Genomic DNA, 18053 nt, shown 5'->3' with positions numbered 1-18053 from the left:
GGACAGAGGCATCTTTGTGCTTGGTTAAGTTCTGTCGCCAGTCATCCTGACAGGTTATGACAAGAAGAGAACCAGAGGGAGAGATGCGGAGGAATATCCAACAGAGCAGGTCATGCCTCATTCCATCAGAAACTCCTGCCTTTACCACACAACTCTTGCTTATCAAAAATGCACTCTTATGGCAAATGTGAACAGACAACATATTAGCCAGATTTCGTTATTGGATTGACATTCATTTTTGTAAGATTACAGAGCTAAGCAGCAGTAAGTTACTGACTCTGTGATACATGTAGATCACTGATCTCCCTTTCAGCTCTAGAGTCCAGCCATGTTATCTCAGTAGCTCTGAACACGGTGGAGAATTGATGTGATGGACTAAAGCAGTCGTGCTGCTGACTTCATCACACCATTGCTACGCTGACACACAGAATATGTCATCCGTCTCATTTGATCACTCTATGACGAAAGAGCTTCTTACATGAGTGTTAAATAAAGTGATCTGGCAAGTTGTACGTTTGCCTACACCAAGGCTTTAGATCACAAAATGCATAGTTGTATTGAAATAAATAAACTTGACAATGATATTGTTATGAAATGAAACAAGGGACCCAGAGTAGTTGATTTTTTGCGGTCACTCCAAAATGCTGGTTAATTTAGAGCCATGGTCTTAGTCAATCAGGCAAACAGGTTGTTTGTTTAGGCTGAAAGAGGTGTCTTTTATGTATTCACAATTCAAACACTTATTCTTTGCCTCAGGGTGGAGGTATGGTGGATGAGTGGGTCACACAAACACCGAACTTTCACACAAGAGACACCCTGTGTGTACTGTGTGAATCCAAAAGTCGACATTGACTTACTTTATCTTACGTCTCCAACTTCAAAATCGCAACAAACTTACTTATTCTAAGCCAAATCATGATGTTTCACTAAACCTACACAAGTAGTTTTGTTGCCTGAACTAACCAAGTGATTTTGTTGTGTTTTTGTATTGTTTAGTTTTTAATTCACAATATATAAGTTAAAAACTGCAAGCTAATTACATAATTGAGAAAGCAGTTTAGTTGTATGGGAACTTCGTTTTGTAAGAGAGCGGGTTGGTAATGTGAACGTGTATGTACATTGTAGCACCTTTCAGCTCATTGTTTTGGATAAATATTCGCAATTGCCGCTCCTAATTAAAATGTCTTTGTCAGCTTATTCCAAACAGAGTAGAACATAATCACAGTAACCAACAGCAACATAATGGCTACTGCTGCATGTAGGCCTTGTGTAGACATGTAAGAAAAACAAGCCAAACCCTGTGTATGATCAATCAATGTAGAAGCTGAACTTTATAGTAAATCTATATATTCATTTGGTTTCCCATTTAGTCCCTGTTATTTCTTTTATGTCACTACCATTGTTTTCATCCAGTTACTAGGACTGTCTATTAAATACAGAAAATGTGAAAAGTATTATGGGTATTTAACTTTGTGTTATCACAGAATTTCACAATTTCTTCAAATCTCATTCATGTTTGTAAAATCAATAATGTTTAGTTTTGAAAAAATGAAATGAAAAGGATTCACAACTGCTCTAACCACTGCAAACATTTGTGAGATACCAGTCTCTTTTTTATTGGGAGATAGAATGCCCTAACATTTTTCACTTCACTTATCCAAGATTGCCAGATATATATAATAAAAGGACGTTCAGAGGGTTAATATAGCAGCAAACAACTATTTGCTCTGTAAAGATAAAGTAGAGTGATGATACACAAACCCTCCCTCTATCAGAGCTTTCCCTTGCTTTGTTGACATAACCAGGTCGGCCGTGAGTGCTTATAGTGCATGTTAGTGCATGTGAGCTTGCTGTGTCAGAATGTTTGCCGTAGTTTGTACTGTTAGCGCTGTTAGAGCTGTTAGCACAGTTGGAACTGTTGTGTAATGCGTAACTTATTCTCAGTATTGTTCAAAGATTGATCTCCAATCCATAATTTAAAATTGGTTTGATAAGGTTGTTTTTTTTTTATGTTGCTTTCCAAAGTTTATGAGCTGCATAGTGTATATCAAGACTAGTGAAACAATAGAGGGGAGGAAAGAAAGAAAAAGCGAACCAAAGTGCTGCTGAGTTGACTGAATATAAGTGATGTTGATATGATGAACAGCCACCTCTAAACTCTACTGTAATCAGTCATTCGGCCCTGACAGACTAGATTCGGGCATTTACTTCAAAAAGGGGATAAGAGAGCAGTGAATAGAGATGGATGGATTATAGAAAGAAAGTCAGTCAGCGATAAAAGGAAGTATGGAGAGGCAGACAAGTGTTGAAGAAGGAGAGAGGCAAACCATGCTGATATAGAAAGTGGGTTATGTGTACGAGTCAGGTAGATAAAGAGAATGAGGGATTGTTCATTTTTTTTGTCCAACTACCAATTCAATGTCAAAAATGTACTTTAATACATGACTTTTGAACCAACACAGATAGTAGGTCCTAACAGTAGTATCAAGGTATCCATCATTTTGATTCTTCACAGTACACATTTTTTGGGGAGGATTTCAGAGAATACTGCAGGCAACGACGCATTGAGCATCAATGCCTTTTTTGTGCTCTCATAGCTCATACGCCATCTGCGTAAACAAAGCTTCAGACATCAACCTTTTCAGTCCTGGATGTTGCGTCGACCTACCTTTTGTTTGGAGCCAATTTCTCAGGATCCCCACATTCAGAAAGTTCTCTGTCGGCATTTTAAATGCAACATAAGCAGTGATAGAACTTTGATGCTTGCAACTAAACATGTTTCACAAGTTTAACTCAAATCAAAGATTGAAATTGATTTGGTACGGTGTTATTTTTGTTTTTATTTTGGCCTTTCAGAGTTTATCAGCTACATAGTATATATCAAGGCACTGCTGAGTCTGGTTGTTGCACTGATAAGAACATATTTGGTGGAAAAAGTATTCAAAACCAATAACAGATAAATCAGCCTGTAAAAGTGGGTATTTTAACAGTGTAAATGCAATAAAATGAGTTAATTTAAATGGTGACTGAAAAAAAATGTTTCGTTCTAATTTGCTTCAATGCCACAGCTAAGAACAAAAAAAGAAACCAGCTACTTTTGAATTCATTGTTTGATCCAGATGTTTTTTTCCTCAGGTACTTCAAGGGAAGAATGTGACAAAGAGATACTGCACAATCAGACTTTTGAGTTCCGTGGGATAAATAAAGACAAGTGAAAAGCTGTGCTCTTACATTTGCAAGGACATTAAAAAGCAGAAATACCTGGGATTTTTTTTTACGATGGAGCCATTTGGGTAAATCTGACAAATGAAGACTTGTTTTGATTTTGTGAGCTGCTGTATAATGGTGTGTTCAAAAATAGCTATGAGAAGATGGTTCAACACAAACACAAGACATGTAAATATGTAAATGGACTGATTGTCATCATCACAATTTGCTGAGCACATTCTTGCTCCTCAGAGGATTCATTTGTTGAACAAGTATGATCCTATGACCATTACCCAAGTGCCCATCTGATATAGGACACATTTTATATTTTAGCACTCCACTACTCAATACTAAATAAATACTCTCTATTTTATAGTCACACGTCAGAAAAAGCTGAAGTCATTTCAACAAAATGAGTTTGTGTTTCTCTGTATATATGGACAGTGTGTGTGTGTGTGTGTGTGTGTGTGTGTGTGTGTGTGTGTGTGTGTGTGTGTGTGTGTGTGTGTGTGTGTGTGATTTTGGAAAGCTTTAACTGTTCGGCTCTGTAAACCAGGGTGAACACTGTGTGCAGTGCTTACAAAAGCCAGACCTTTTCATACAGACAGGACAGATTAGTAACACATCATCAGCTGGAATGGAGGTATTATCCAATCCCACTTAGCACATATCCCTTAATACACATGTAGACAGGTACACTCTCAATATTGCCTGACAAACACACACATAAATACATAATAAAACTGCTTTCTGCAAGGTTGACCAACCACACAAACACACACACACACACACACACGCACACACACACACACACACACACACACACACACACACACACACACACACACACACACAACACCATAAAATGCATCTAGAACCAGGTCTATTATCTTTGGTGGAGCTTAGGCTACTTGGGATGTGGAACGTGGGCTTTGCTGCTTGCGTCGTTCAAAGCCCACTCGTTGTTGCTTTGTTTTTTTCCCCTTCATGAATTTTAATAAAATCATCCGTCAACAAAAAGCTTGCATTAGGGTGGTCTCTTCGCGGTGCTTCACTCTGATGCGTCTGCACTTTTTCTTCTCCTCAAGTTTAACAGGGCTGACCTTGAGGAAGAACTTTCCCTCAAAAATTGCAGGAACTGACACATTGTATGATAATGATGAAGATGGTGACGATGATGAGGCAGTAACGGTTATGGCTGCTTGTTCCTATGAAATCATCTTGTTGATTGTTTTGGTATTGAAGTTCAATGATTCATTGTTAGCTTTGTACCATTTTAACTGGTTGAAATCATAAATACCTTTAAACTTGGGATAGCCAAACTACAGGAGGATTTAAAAAACTAAAAATTGCAGTGTATGCACATTGTCCATTCTAGTGCAATAGACTGGAAAGCATCTTCATTTCAAAAAATGAAATGTTTCACTTAAGTTAGTTCCATCTTATTGGCTATGTTTGAGACGCATGAGCAGCTCTGGTTGTTTCCAAATAAGCAACATTTTTCAACATAAATACAATTATTATTTATAATAATAAATAATTAATATATAAAAATAAAAATCAAGAACCAAATTGGGAACCTAAATTATGCAGGAGCAGTGGCTAAAAAAAGGAATTCAAATGGCTATTGGAATAACATTAAACAACTTGTGTGGCACAACAGGACAGCATTTATATTCCACAAACATTTAGTTAAAGATATTGAAGGTGAAGTTCACAATATATCACAATATGTGTGTGTGTGTGTGTGTGTGTGTGTGTGTGTGTGTGTGTGTGTGTGTGTGTGTGTGTGTGTGTGTGTGTGTGTGTGTGTGTGTGTGTGTTTGTTTTGCACTCATGGCATGACTGACTGATTAGTGTGCTAACCTTAGCGTTTGTCGCTAACAGCGTGAAACTAAAAGATTTTGGGAAGAACTTAAGCTTTTAATGCAAACATAGCAGAGTGTAGCTTCTGGAACACAGCGCTGGTCGGTGCTGACATACATTGTTCTTTAAAAAGGGGTATACAAAAACATTTTGCAACAGTTGGTTTTATGGTTAATGGTTTAATGGTAAAAGAAGGAAGACTTAAGATGAAGAGCTGCAGCCAACAGACTGCATCTTTACTTCTTCACTGCCGACTGGGTCCTGCTGTTGTTTGGAGAACGACGCTGTGTGCAGCATGAAGTCAGTCACAGTTGTAATCACTTTTGACTGACGTCTTTATTCAAACAATATTAGTTGGTTTGGCTGCAATGTATTTTTATTCAAATTCAACTACTCTTCTGTTGTATTTTTAACAAAGTATTTAGAAATGGTTTTATTTACTTTATTATTCTACAATTTTAGGTCAGTGAGTGGATAGAATAGTTTAAAATGGGGTTTTACTTGCTCTTGGTTTGAGAGGCCTCTATGTGAGTAAAGCCCCACACTCACAATGTGTAATGCCCTGAGCATGGGAAAGCAACAGTACGCAAGCCCAAAGCAGACGGCACCAATGTATTGCCTACTGGGGCTGATTACCTGTTGCCCCTCTGCATTTTCATTGTATACATACCATATACAGTTGTCCCCTGCTGGTAGCTGACAGAATTTAGTATGTATTTTAAAGAAGTCTGTGGTCACCATGAACAATGTGGATTATCTTTAACAGCACAATCGAAAGTCTTTGTTTGTTTATTCAACTTATGTTGATTTAGCTGTTTGTCATCGGCATGTTTAAAGGAATGCTTTCTCAGCTGCCTTATTTAGGCAACTTCAACTACTTATTAAGGTCAGGAAAATGTTGGTGATCACTGTGCCATTATGGTAAGGCAAAGTATGGCATGATCTCTAATCGAAGGGAAGTCAAGGGAGATCAAACAGGTGAACTCTGAAAGCACAGTACCTTGATTTTTAAGGATTCCAGGATCATTTATTGTCATTATGCAACAAAGGGATGCACAACAAAATGCAGTTGTAGCCCATTTGTAATAAAAAAAAAGACTTAAACTAAACAAAAACAGTAGTACATTCCTGTAGTACATTCCGTTTTAATTTGCATGATAACAGCAGCAACAAAAATGATTCTCTGGGCAGATAATATGGCCAACATCCTGGCATTAAAAAATGCATTAAAAGACTGTTTGAGCACCTAGCACCATGATGTAAATACAGAGTCCACCTCCTCTTCGTCCCACTAATTTCCTGATCTCCGTGCTGCTGTACGCCCGACAAGTTTATTTATTTTATTATTTTCTGCTCTTTTCTTTGCGCTTTTTACTGAAAGATATTCCAGCAGTGAGCAGTCAGTGATTTCTCCTCCATAACGATGTGTGCTGTCAATCGAACGCTGCAAAAATCCCCAAACTTTAATTTTTCCACCAGCTTTCAAAAAGTTGCAAGCACAAGAATATTAAAGCTGACTTCCAAAGCTGTCGGGTAAAATTCTTCATCTTGTGACAGGCTTCCAGAACTTCTTTCTCCACATCTGACCTACATGAGCGTCTGATATTACCACCATTTCTGACATGGCATACAGGAATGACATCTGAACAAATGCTGCAGAGGTTAACCGCCACATGACTTTATATGTAATTTCAACTGTAATGCAGGATATCTGTACACACACTTCTACTCTCGCCGTTTGTTGCATGAAAGAAATAGAGCAATGTAAGAAATGACTGAATCAAACTGTTACCTTTTAAAATTGTTCCAATCTACCACAATGAAGAAAAGGAATTTAAGAATCTAGACTTTTTCCTCGAGTTATTTAATAAGGTGTTGCTTTAAGAATAGGAACCCTAATTGGAAATACTTGTCTTTGTTGGAAACAGTCTCATAATTGTATTTGCAGATATCCAATTATTATCTCGTAAAATCAATAACATACTGACAACAGGGGTCCTTTCAGACCTTCAGAAACAGAAAAGTTAAGAAATACAAATTTGGTGCTTTAAGGGTTGATAGTACAGGTTGACTTGTAAATACAATTCAACATATTTACCACCAAAACAAGTTAAAGTATCCCAAAACTGCTTTCCCGATTTGTTTTCCACTAAAAAATTCTAATTTAAAAAAAAATGATGAGCAAGATAAGTTCCGGGCTGCACGGTGGTGTAGTGGTTAGCACTGTCGCCTCACAGCAAGAGGGGCCCGGGTTCAATTCCCGGGCTAGACAACCTTCTGTGTGGAGTTTGCATGTTCTCCCCGTGTCAGCGTGGGTTCTCTCCGGGTTCTCCGGCTTCCTCCCACAGTCCAAAGACATGCAGGTTAGGTGCATTGAAGACTCTAAATTGCCCGTAGGTGTGAATGTGAGTGTGAATGGTTGTTTGTCTCTATATGTCTGCCCTGCCACAGACTGGCGACCTGTCCAGGGTGTACCCTGCCTTCGCCCATTGACAGCTGAGATCGGCTCCAGCACCCCCGCGACCCTTAACTGGATAAGCGGTAACGGAAGATGGAAGATAAGTTCCTTGCATGCATGGGTGGTTGAACTGCCCAACAAGCCGTCCAGCTGCTACAATAGCTGATGCAAAAACAGGTTGAGTCCATCATTTGCCCCCAGTTGCAGTATTTGTGGAGGACACATGCAGAATCTTTTCCCAGTAAGTCTACCCTGCTGTTTGTATGTCTGGAATACTCTGTCAGGGCTTCCCCCACTGTATTACAAGCCTGACGTATTGGTTGCAAGCTGTGAACGTAGCAGTACGATGTGTGTACATCAACATATCATCACATCAATGCATCAAATAACGCAGCTTGGCAGTCAGTGACATGTTTGGCACATGTCAGTGACTGTCCGTCAATATACACTAGTTACATGCTTAGCGTGATTTCTAAATGAACTTCCGTCTTCACTGGAGGTTAAGGTTTAGGCAACAAAAACACTAAGTTAGGTTTAGGAAAAGTAGTACGCGTGTGACGTGACGACACAAACGACCTTCGTGACATCATGTCAATGTTTGCTTTTAAATTTATGTAATTAGGGAATCGAACAACGGTCTCCTAGATGAAAGTCCTGTGTTTGTTTGACCCCTCCTCCTGTGGACTATCCCGCTCTCTAAGCTACGTCAGTTGCTCCGGCCGCTGCGGTTGGGTGTGTCGCACCCCGAGGAGTGAGAACAGATTGGTACATTTGATTTGTGGGTGTATAATTGCTACAGCGAATCAAGATCAAAATCCATGGGTAATGGTGAAACAGTTAATTATTACATCCCGTCTTTCTTCATATTGTCCCATCATTGTCAAATGGACCTGCATCTCATTTCCATTAACAATCAGTCACTTGGTGACTTGAGGAGGATGACGGTGACTGATAAGCAGATATTAATCAGATAAGTGATGTCTGATACAGCAAGCTTTTCTGTAAAAGAGAGTAATTGTACTTTCTGTGGTTTGTTTTCCACCTTCCAAGAAAAATACTCACAATGTCTGGGATTCAATTTGAAAATGAACATGAAAAGCACTTGAATATTCTCTGAGCAATTTTTTTTTACTGTTTTTAGGGTAAGAAAGTTTTTTTTGCCAATGTGTCTTCATATAAATCCTAAAGCTTGCTGTTTCCAATGCCCTTACTGACGGACCACCTTAGCGAGGAAAAGGTTTTGTAACAAACGCATAAATGTTTTCTTTCGTCTTCTTTTAATGTTTATGAGCGTAAATAAATACTTATATAGTAAATCAACTCATTTGTGATCACGGTTTTTTTCTGTTAAACGTGTGACTTTAATCTCAGACAGTCAAAAAAAAAAGAGTGAGTACTGAACTCTTCATTAGGTGGACACAAGCACAACTCAAATGAATGTTAATGTTTCTCTGTGTCAATAGGAATCTGTTTGCTATAGCCATAACAACCTTATTAGGTGATAAATTACAGCCTGAATCTTGTTTCTTTGTAGCTGTGCTGCTGTCCACTGATGAGGTGTGCTACTTGTTAAACAGACACGTTGAAAAATGTCATGTATTATACAGTTCTTACTTGGACTGATGGGCTTCTTAAGATGCTCTCAGCTCTCTGCGTATTGGCAAGAGGAACCTGGTAATCTGTGATCGTTTCTCAGAGTGTCTCTAGTTAAGATGCTTTTCCAAAGCAAATGTAAGAAGATGTGTAAGATGGGCTTTACAGTCATCCTAGTCTGTAGATGCTTTAGGAGAACACGGCCCTGCTTTGATGATAACTGGCAGAAAAGAGACTCAGAGCACTGATGTAAAATACAGAAGTGTTGAGGGTAGAGGTATTCTGACGCCGTCGGTGTGAATTAAGAAGGTTAAATGTTCCATCATCTCTCTCTCACAGTTGGAACAGTCCCTCCCCATGCCATGCCCTGCTCAGCACCCGGTTTCAAGTTCAAATGTCAAAAGGTAGATTATCTCTATATGCTGCTCAGTTGTCTCTTTAACCGTCCCTTTCAGCGAGACAGGACTTTTTGCTCACACAGTTTTCTGTCACTACGGATGCAGCTTTCCCGGCTCTTAATCATGTTTGCTAATGAAAAAAACGAGAGTCAATATGAGAAACAACTGCATTTGGCCATCGTTCAATATTGCAATGACGATATGACTTGCGATAAATAAACAAATATTGAAGTGTGCATATAAGCCATGCATTTCACATGTTGGCCTGTTTTTCCTCAAAAACAGAACTAAGTTAAAATTGAATACACTGAAACTCTGCATACTAGAGAAAGTCATTTAGTGCCTTCATTAAAGAAAATACCGGACACTTGTTTTTAACAATTCACATTTAGCTGAGCTAGCTAGAAATTATTTTTCTTATTCATCTCACTTCATGATGGCCATGACAATTCTATTCATTGGTCGGCACTAGTCAAGACTGGTGAAACTATTTTTAACTTTTACTTTTGCAGAAACCTCCAATGGTTTGACACTAACATTGTGCTACTGGACCCAGTAAATGACATGTACGCAACAATAGGTCAGGGTAATTTAATAGAATAATTTATTGTCTTTCATATTATGGAATCATATCATGATTAAATCACAGAGATATAATGATTCACAATTACGTTCTCTTAACTGATAATGAAGCCAATACTAACTCAAATGTGTCACTCAAAATCTGATTATTTTGCACTAATGTTATAAAACCAGAAGAAACAAAGACAAAGAGAGGATGAGAAATTGTGTTGAATGAATCGCAAAATAGGTCACAAACATGAAGTTAAAACAGGATCTAGTCTTTATTTGAAGTTACTCAAAAGGATGAAACGCTGCATTTGTTGGGGACTACTTTCAGCTGTGGATGAATCCATATTTGGTGCTTTGTGTGTATTTGTGGCTGCAGCACGGTGTATGTGGGATTTAGTCAAAATAAACTACATGGTCTGTGATCATGGTAATGAAAGAACATATCACCAAGGGCAGCTGAGGCTCATTGGTATAGTAGTATTTTAACAGTGTTTGGACAACAATGGAGCTCTATACCACAGAGCAAGAAGATATATCAGGATATGGACACACACACTTTCAGTGCTAAGCACACTTGTGCAACAGAAAACAGACTTTCAGGATTTTTTTACAGGCCAGAAATACATTTAACATGAAACCTTATTCATTCAAGAATAGTTAAACATTTTTTTTTTAATCTGAGGAAATCTTTACTCTATATATAATTTCTCTACTAGAAAACGCTTGATGCAATGTCAGCTCGACATGAAGGTAAACTCCAGGAGGAGAGTCAGTCTCTTTGTTCAGGTCCCTCCCTTAATATGAAATAGTGATCACTGCTTAAACTGCTCCTGCCAAAACCGGATTTGTACCTGTAGCTCCACCTGCTTCATCTACAAAGACGCTCCTCCATGTTTGATCACTTCCTGATGTCTTTTACTAATGTTTTCACACTGCATCAGGCCTGTACATTAGATTAGGACTTCCACTGTGATCAAATGCCCCTTTGATTATTCAGGAATGTTGTGAAATCAACTGAAAATCAACTGTTAACACACAGAAGTGAGTGGCTCCTGGCAGTAGGCGAGCGATGTGTGTGTGTGTGTGTGTGTGTGTGTGTGTGTGTGTGTGTGTGTGTGTGTGTGTGTGTGTGTGTGTGTGTATGCGCTGTCACACTGAGACGCAGCAGGCGAATATTACACACTGAGAAGTAAATATTCACTTAGAGATATCATCATGAGCACCTTTCTCTCTTTTTTATACCTCTTTCTCCCTCGCTTATCCCTCTCCGTCTTCTCTCTGGGTAAATATATATGTATATATCAATCTCTCTCTCTGGTTGTAGGTATACTTCACTGACCACACATCTCCCTTTATCTACACGAAGCAGGCTGCAGTTAGTGGCTATCTGTGTGTGTGTGTGTGTGTGTGTGTGTGTGTGTGTGTGTGTGTGTGTGTGTGTGTGTGTGTGTGTGTGTGTGTGTGTGTGTGTGTGTTGTGTGTTAGCAAATGTAGTGGCAGAGGCAGTGGATTTTGGACAGCAGGGTTTGGACGAGGCTTTTTTCCCCCAAGATGGATTCATCTATTACACACACATTAAACGGTGCCTCACAGAGGGGGACATTTTAGGCGAGGGCGGGGGGGCAGGGTTAAGATGTGGCACACAGTGAGAGTTGAGTGGCTTGTCTTAAAAAGCACTGACGCTAAACAGATTTTTATCAGGTTGGATTTTCTGCCGGGGTGCCACAATTTAAAGGGGAAGAGCTTTGGCTAGTTTCTGGACTGAAGAATCACACCAGCTCAATCTGTGGAGATGTAGTTGTTATAACTACATCTCTGCACGTGCACAGATTGTAAAGCCCTCTGAGGCAAATTTGTAATTTGTGATTCTGGGCTATACAAAATAAACTGAATTGAATTGAATTGAATAACTACTTTGATGATTATTAGATTTTTGTCTTCATTTATTAGTTTAAAGCTTAAGTATCGCTTCAGTTTTACATTGCCCTGATATATTGTTTAATGGGTTAGGCTTGTCAAAACGTAAGCAATGAATTAAAAAGTCACAAATTTCTTTCACTAACAAATTATAGCGATTTACATTTTTCTCATGTTTTAACATTTTTTACAAGTGCAGTGCCTTTAATTGTCAAAAAGATTCTTGAATAAAACGAGTGTAGAAATATTGGACTGGCCATATAAAATAACATTTATTTCATTATTTATTTTTACTTATGAATTTGGGGGCCCGGCCCAAGAAATTCCAGGGCGCTACCGTTAATCATCAAGCCCTACCCCCCCCCTTAGCTGTGCACTATTAAATAAAATGTACATTTGTAAAATGTACATTTTCATCTCTTTCATGCAGTCCGGTTGTGTCTGTAACATGCCTGAATGGGTCTTGTGTTACTTGAAAATAGCAGATTTAATAAGATATGGGGGCATCGTGACGTATAGGGGCGGCTGTGGCTCATGAGGTAGAACGCTTGTCCCGTAACCACAAGGTTGGTGGTTCAAACCCCTCTACCGGCAACATGCCGAGGTGTCCTTGAGCAAGACACCTAACCCCAAGTTGCTCCCCGGGCGCTTCATTGCAGCAGCCCACTGCTCCTCCGGGATGGGTTAAATGCAGAGAAATAATTTCCCCATTGTGGGACTAATAAAGGCTTAATTATTATTATTATACATTTATTCATGAATCATCAACTTATCAAAACTTGTGTGACTGTTTGTGCAACAACCACAGCGGTCAGCAGTTTTAGGAAATTACTAAGCTTTTTTAAGAAATAGTTCTTTAACCACTTTAACCATGGGAACAGTTTTCCCAAACATAACCAAATGTTTTACTACCTGCGTTTTATCATATCTAATTCTGTGGTTATCATGCAAACTTTGTCCGTAAAGAGAAACGACAAAACTTCAGTGAATGTTCGGAAAATCAAAAGATAAACGAGGTAGCAACTCCCATCTCCATAATCTCTCCCAAACATGAAGGCGCACTTTAAAAAAAGCCCTTATTATCATGGAAACATGATTAAATACCGGAACCTGCTTTGAGCGCACACTGGTCTACCTCAGCATCGAACAATTACCATCATCATTAAATAGATTTTGCAAAATTGTGCAATATCAAATTCTTGTTTTTCAAGTGGATGTAGAGAAGGTTCAGGAATATTGCCTTGTTTCGTTTTTTGGATTCTCCGTTCAAGGTGACACAGGGTGAGTAATTGATAGACAAATGGTCATTCTGTGAGTGAAGTATTCTTTTTAGCCCTGACCTGCACCAGCTGAGTTGCACGTCAGTCTTCCCTGCAGAAATTCTGGCAGGATGGGCCTCAAGTCCCTGCCCAGGCCTCTAACCACATTATTGAAATGGCCTTAGGCTATAAAGCTACCAGCCCCATGGACCCAGACCTCTGACCTCCCTGTGTTTCTCTGGGTGAAGGTACTGTATTATTAATTATCTGTCTAGTCACAAGCTGGACAGATATCTGTGTAGACATGTCATCCATCCATTCCTTCTCTCTTTTCTGTCTCAGATGCATTGGGTCTCCAGTGTCTCACAGGGCTAACACAAAGACAGAAAACAGAAACATCCAGCCAACCGGGCTGCATGCTGTTGGACAGAGAATCTTCTTGCTTGTGTCAGTGCTCACCATTGAGGTACTGTACCAAACCTAAATACTAATTTGACAAATTTATGGAAAATCATTTTTTCCAGGAATATCCACCTCCTTGTTTGTCACAGAAAACTTTTTAGCCAGCGGAGTGAGCTTGCCAAGTCACCGAGGTTGTGATAAGCTATTTAAGAAGCCATTTATATTTAATTTCAATCAGAGCAAATCCACTCTAATTAAAAAAAGTCATTGTAAACTACTCAACCTTTACTGGCCACTTCCCATTCCCAATAATCAGGTGAAGTCATTAATGAGCGACCGCTAGCGCTTAATTTCTCTCCCCGCTAAGTCCACTCTCTTTTGCATTTATATTTCCTTCAGTAAGAACAGAGCAATAAAACGATAAGAGAAGTTGCCGGGGAGAAAACCTTTAACACTTGGAGTAATTACTTCTCTTTGTGTCTCTTTTTAAATTAATTTTAATTACAGGCGTCAGCGTTGCCTGTAAATGTCCACTTTCTGCTAATCTAAAGTAATGTGACTGCTAATGAAGAGGGAATTGAATGTGTGGAGACAAGTGGCCTTTGGCTTAGAGACACTCCCCCGCTGGCTCAATTACCCAGTGGTCAAGGATACATGGGCAGGTGGACACACACACATTCACACACACACACACACACACGTAGGTTCCATTTAAGCACCAGTAGCTTGAAACATTCATTTGGTCTCACGCAAATATCTTACTGTTGATGATTAAATGGTTCATTAATTTGCATTCATAAAGCGCCTTTGTAGACCTCGGACCACTCAAAGCGCTTCACATTACATTCAATTTAGGGTTAAGAATCACCACCAAGGACTCATGACCTGCGGATTGGTGGAGTTGGGTATCGAGCTGTTCATTTCATTTAAATGTTTGTACTCAAAGCCAATATTTTTAATGGTCGCTCCAATCAATCAAATTTAAATGTAGTAGATAACGTTGCCCTAAAATTACAAACAGTGGTGATGTCTTTGGAAAATGTGGGATCTGACCACAAAACAAAGTTCAGTGTGTTCGAACATTGTTTTGCTCCATGGCATGAATTCGTAACAACTAAAGCAGCAGTGGGTCGGTGGTGTTAAATCACAGTAAGTCTTCATCTTCTGATGAGTCATCTTTTTCAAATAAAAAAAATAAATAAAATGGAATAGTTTATGGGACTATTTTACTATCGTAGAGGCGCTGGTAAAACTCGTTGTATTTCAGTTCAGCTCTTTTCAGTCGGCAGTGTGTGTTTGTGTGTGTGTGGCGTTGTGTCACCGGGGTATCGTTTAATACAACTTATTCAAACTCCACAGAAACAATATAAAACTCAACAAACAGTTTTTTGGTTAATGGAAATGGACCCTTAATTCACAAAGTTACATTTGAGAATGAGCTGGGTCTACACACTGTTTTACCCTTCCGTCTCTCTCCCTCCTAAAGCTTTTGTTAGTTCTGTTCCTCATCCCGTTACATTGGTAAATGCCACTCTTACAAACCAATAATGTTGGTGCACATTCCAGGGATAACATGGATCGTGAAGTGTGCAATTTCATTTCATGAAGAGAGTTACGTCGCTGGGTTATTTTAAAAGCGAGAACATCCACTTGGTAAGTAAGGTGAAGTAACTTTGAATGATTTCTTTTTTCTCCTTGTCTGCCTGTCTTTTATCGTGGACAAGGAGCTAATAGTGTAGAGTATATATTAACGAAATAAACTGAAAATGTTTCTTTGACTTGAATACAACTTGGTGGCTTGCTCTAAAATTAGCTGTTCACCGGGACCACTAACCCAAACAACATAAGGTGACATTGCACAGTTAGGGGGGTGGGGGAAGATGAATTGTGGTAGCGCTGTAGATTTTCGTGGACTGGCCTTGATTTTTTTTTCTTTTAAAAATAATCTAACGTAATACAAAGACCCTATCCGTATCCTTAAAGTATACTTAAATAGTTAATAAACTGTGTATTGTGAAAATATGTTATCAAATAAACATCACAGTTGAAGTTTGGAGTGGATGACATTTAGATGTTCAGTGGTGATTATAAGCGTGGAATGATTTGAACTTTATTTTACTCTAGTCCGTCTAACCTTATTAATTGTCTGTTATACTGTGTGACATTCAAAAGCCAGCCTGCAGTTCTGTAACCATAGCAACTAATTTAGAGTACATTTTCACCTTATGCTGCCCCGCCAATTTGTTTGAACACAATTGTATTTGTTCTTCGGGTTAAGTGCTAGTAGCATTGTAATCAATCAAAGATATTGGGGACATTCAGCGATTCACTACGGCAATCTTATGGTTTTATAGTACCACATCACATGATAGTAACAGCCATCAATTACTGGGAGGATGATGTATGGAAATGTCCTGAAATCACAGATAAGGACATTTTTAATTATGTTGTAATGACTCTTGGTGTAGATGGCTGCGCTATGAGGAACTACCAAACCTGCCGGTCTGACTCGGCATACAGAAGCACATGTCGACAGTACTTTTTGAACATTTATAAATACTATTTCATCTGGAGGGTGAATTCAACCAGTCTGTCATCCAATCTTATCCCCAAATTGTTGTTTCTAGATTTAATTTATTGTTGTTTTTATATATTAAACATGCAGTGCTGACCTGTGTCTACCTCTTCTGGCGACGAGTGTTACATGAACACTGTCGACATATGCTTTTTGGACTCATGCAGCCAGCGTCTCCTCACACTTCCAAAAACGGCGGCCTAAATTTCCAAATAGGCATTATTTGGATAAACTGATAACAACTGATGAATCTAAATGGCAACTTTCTCTCCTGCATTAAAACTTAATAACAGCTTTTTTAAAGCTTAAAAACAATTTCTTTGGTAAGTTAAGGATGATAAAGCTGGCAGTGCTAAGTAAGAATTAGGATAACAAAATAACAAAATTGGGAAACATCCTAGGCTTCCTAAGGAAAGTTTGACACCATAGGCAACTTCTACACCACAGGACATACATCTGTGAGGATGTTGGAAAAGGTTAGGTGAAAGAAACAAAAGAGGTTTTTACAGCTGGCTACACGTATGCATATTGATCTCTCTTAGGTACACATTTTTAAAGGTATAGGACTGGACGTTGAAGTTCTGAATGTGTGTCATTTTACTGGGATTTAGAATTGGACAGATATCTGGGTCAAACTGATCCACTCACTTTGCTCCACCTCTAAAACGACTGAAAACAGCAACTCAATATGTTTTTCTAGTTCTGTTTCCACATCATGATGTAGGACTGCTGAATCCAGCAGTGTAAGGAGGGATGTCTGAAAAATCTGCAATGTCACCTGTCTCACGCTGCCTCACGGAGCTGCTGACCTACTTTAAACTACTTCATAGGGAGACCTTTAGTACCCTGTGACTGGTTAAATGCTGGTTCAGAGGCTTTTACACAATGGCAAAATTAGCATCCTGGGAAAACTTGGACTTACAATACACTGGCATAATAACAGCTTTCTGTAGCAAAGGTCAAACAAAAAGGTTCAAAATCACACTGTGAATACAGATGAAACCTTATGAAAAACTTATGAAAAGCACACACGCTGTTCCTGTATATCGAGGAGCAATGATGATCTATATATTAAGTGTTAGCTAGCAGGTCAAGTTCAAGATCGAATATGTCTCTGGTTGTGTCAAACTCAAGATTCTTTGTTCGGTTTCCAAATTCCAATGCTGTTTTGCGAATGAGCAATAAATACCTGGTGTCACTGGTGAGCTTTAAGTAAATCCAAACTTGAAAGTCTCGGTGCATGTGGTGGGTGCTGAATACAGCTGCCTGTGACTATGTTCTGGCACCAGAGGATCAAATGTGAGCCAGTTGTGGCCGATAAAATATGGCCAGTTTTCACTCGTCACTGAATTTCTCTTGTATTTGAAAAACAGCACACCATCTTGTTTCAGGGAAGGCTTTGATTGGCTAGTCATATCTCTGCAATGCATCACAGTCGGAAAAAAAATAGGTCATGGCTCTACGTTCCAAGTCAAAAGTGACACAAGTACAGTGAAAGTGTTGGAGATTTGAGAGACACGGGCCAAGACTTTGATTTTCAAACAAGAGTCGGTAACGGTTAACATTTAGACTCAAGGTCTGAAAGCACGTTTGGGTCGGTCATCCTCATTTTTTTAGTTTGTCGCAAAGGCAAGGCGGTTACTAGGAAGGTAGGTGTACTAGTTCTCTACAGCCTTGGTAAAAATCGTTGCGGGCCTACAATTAAGGCCACAAAATATGACTGAGATTTTTTCAGCGGAGAGATTTCTGCCTGATCACAAGTGTTCAGTTTCTGTTTTTCACCTCCAATAAAGAGCCTGAAAAGT

This window comes from Anoplopoma fimbria, chromosome 9 (genome assembly GCF_027596085.1).
Source record: "Anoplopoma fimbria isolate UVic2021 breed Golden Eagle Sablefish chromosome 9, Afim_UVic_2022, whole genome shotgun sequence".
NCBI lineage: Eukaryota > Metazoa > Chordata > Actinopteri > Perciformes > Anoplopomatidae > Anoplopoma > Anoplopoma fimbria.
This window is presented reverse-complemented; position numbering follows the sequence as displayed.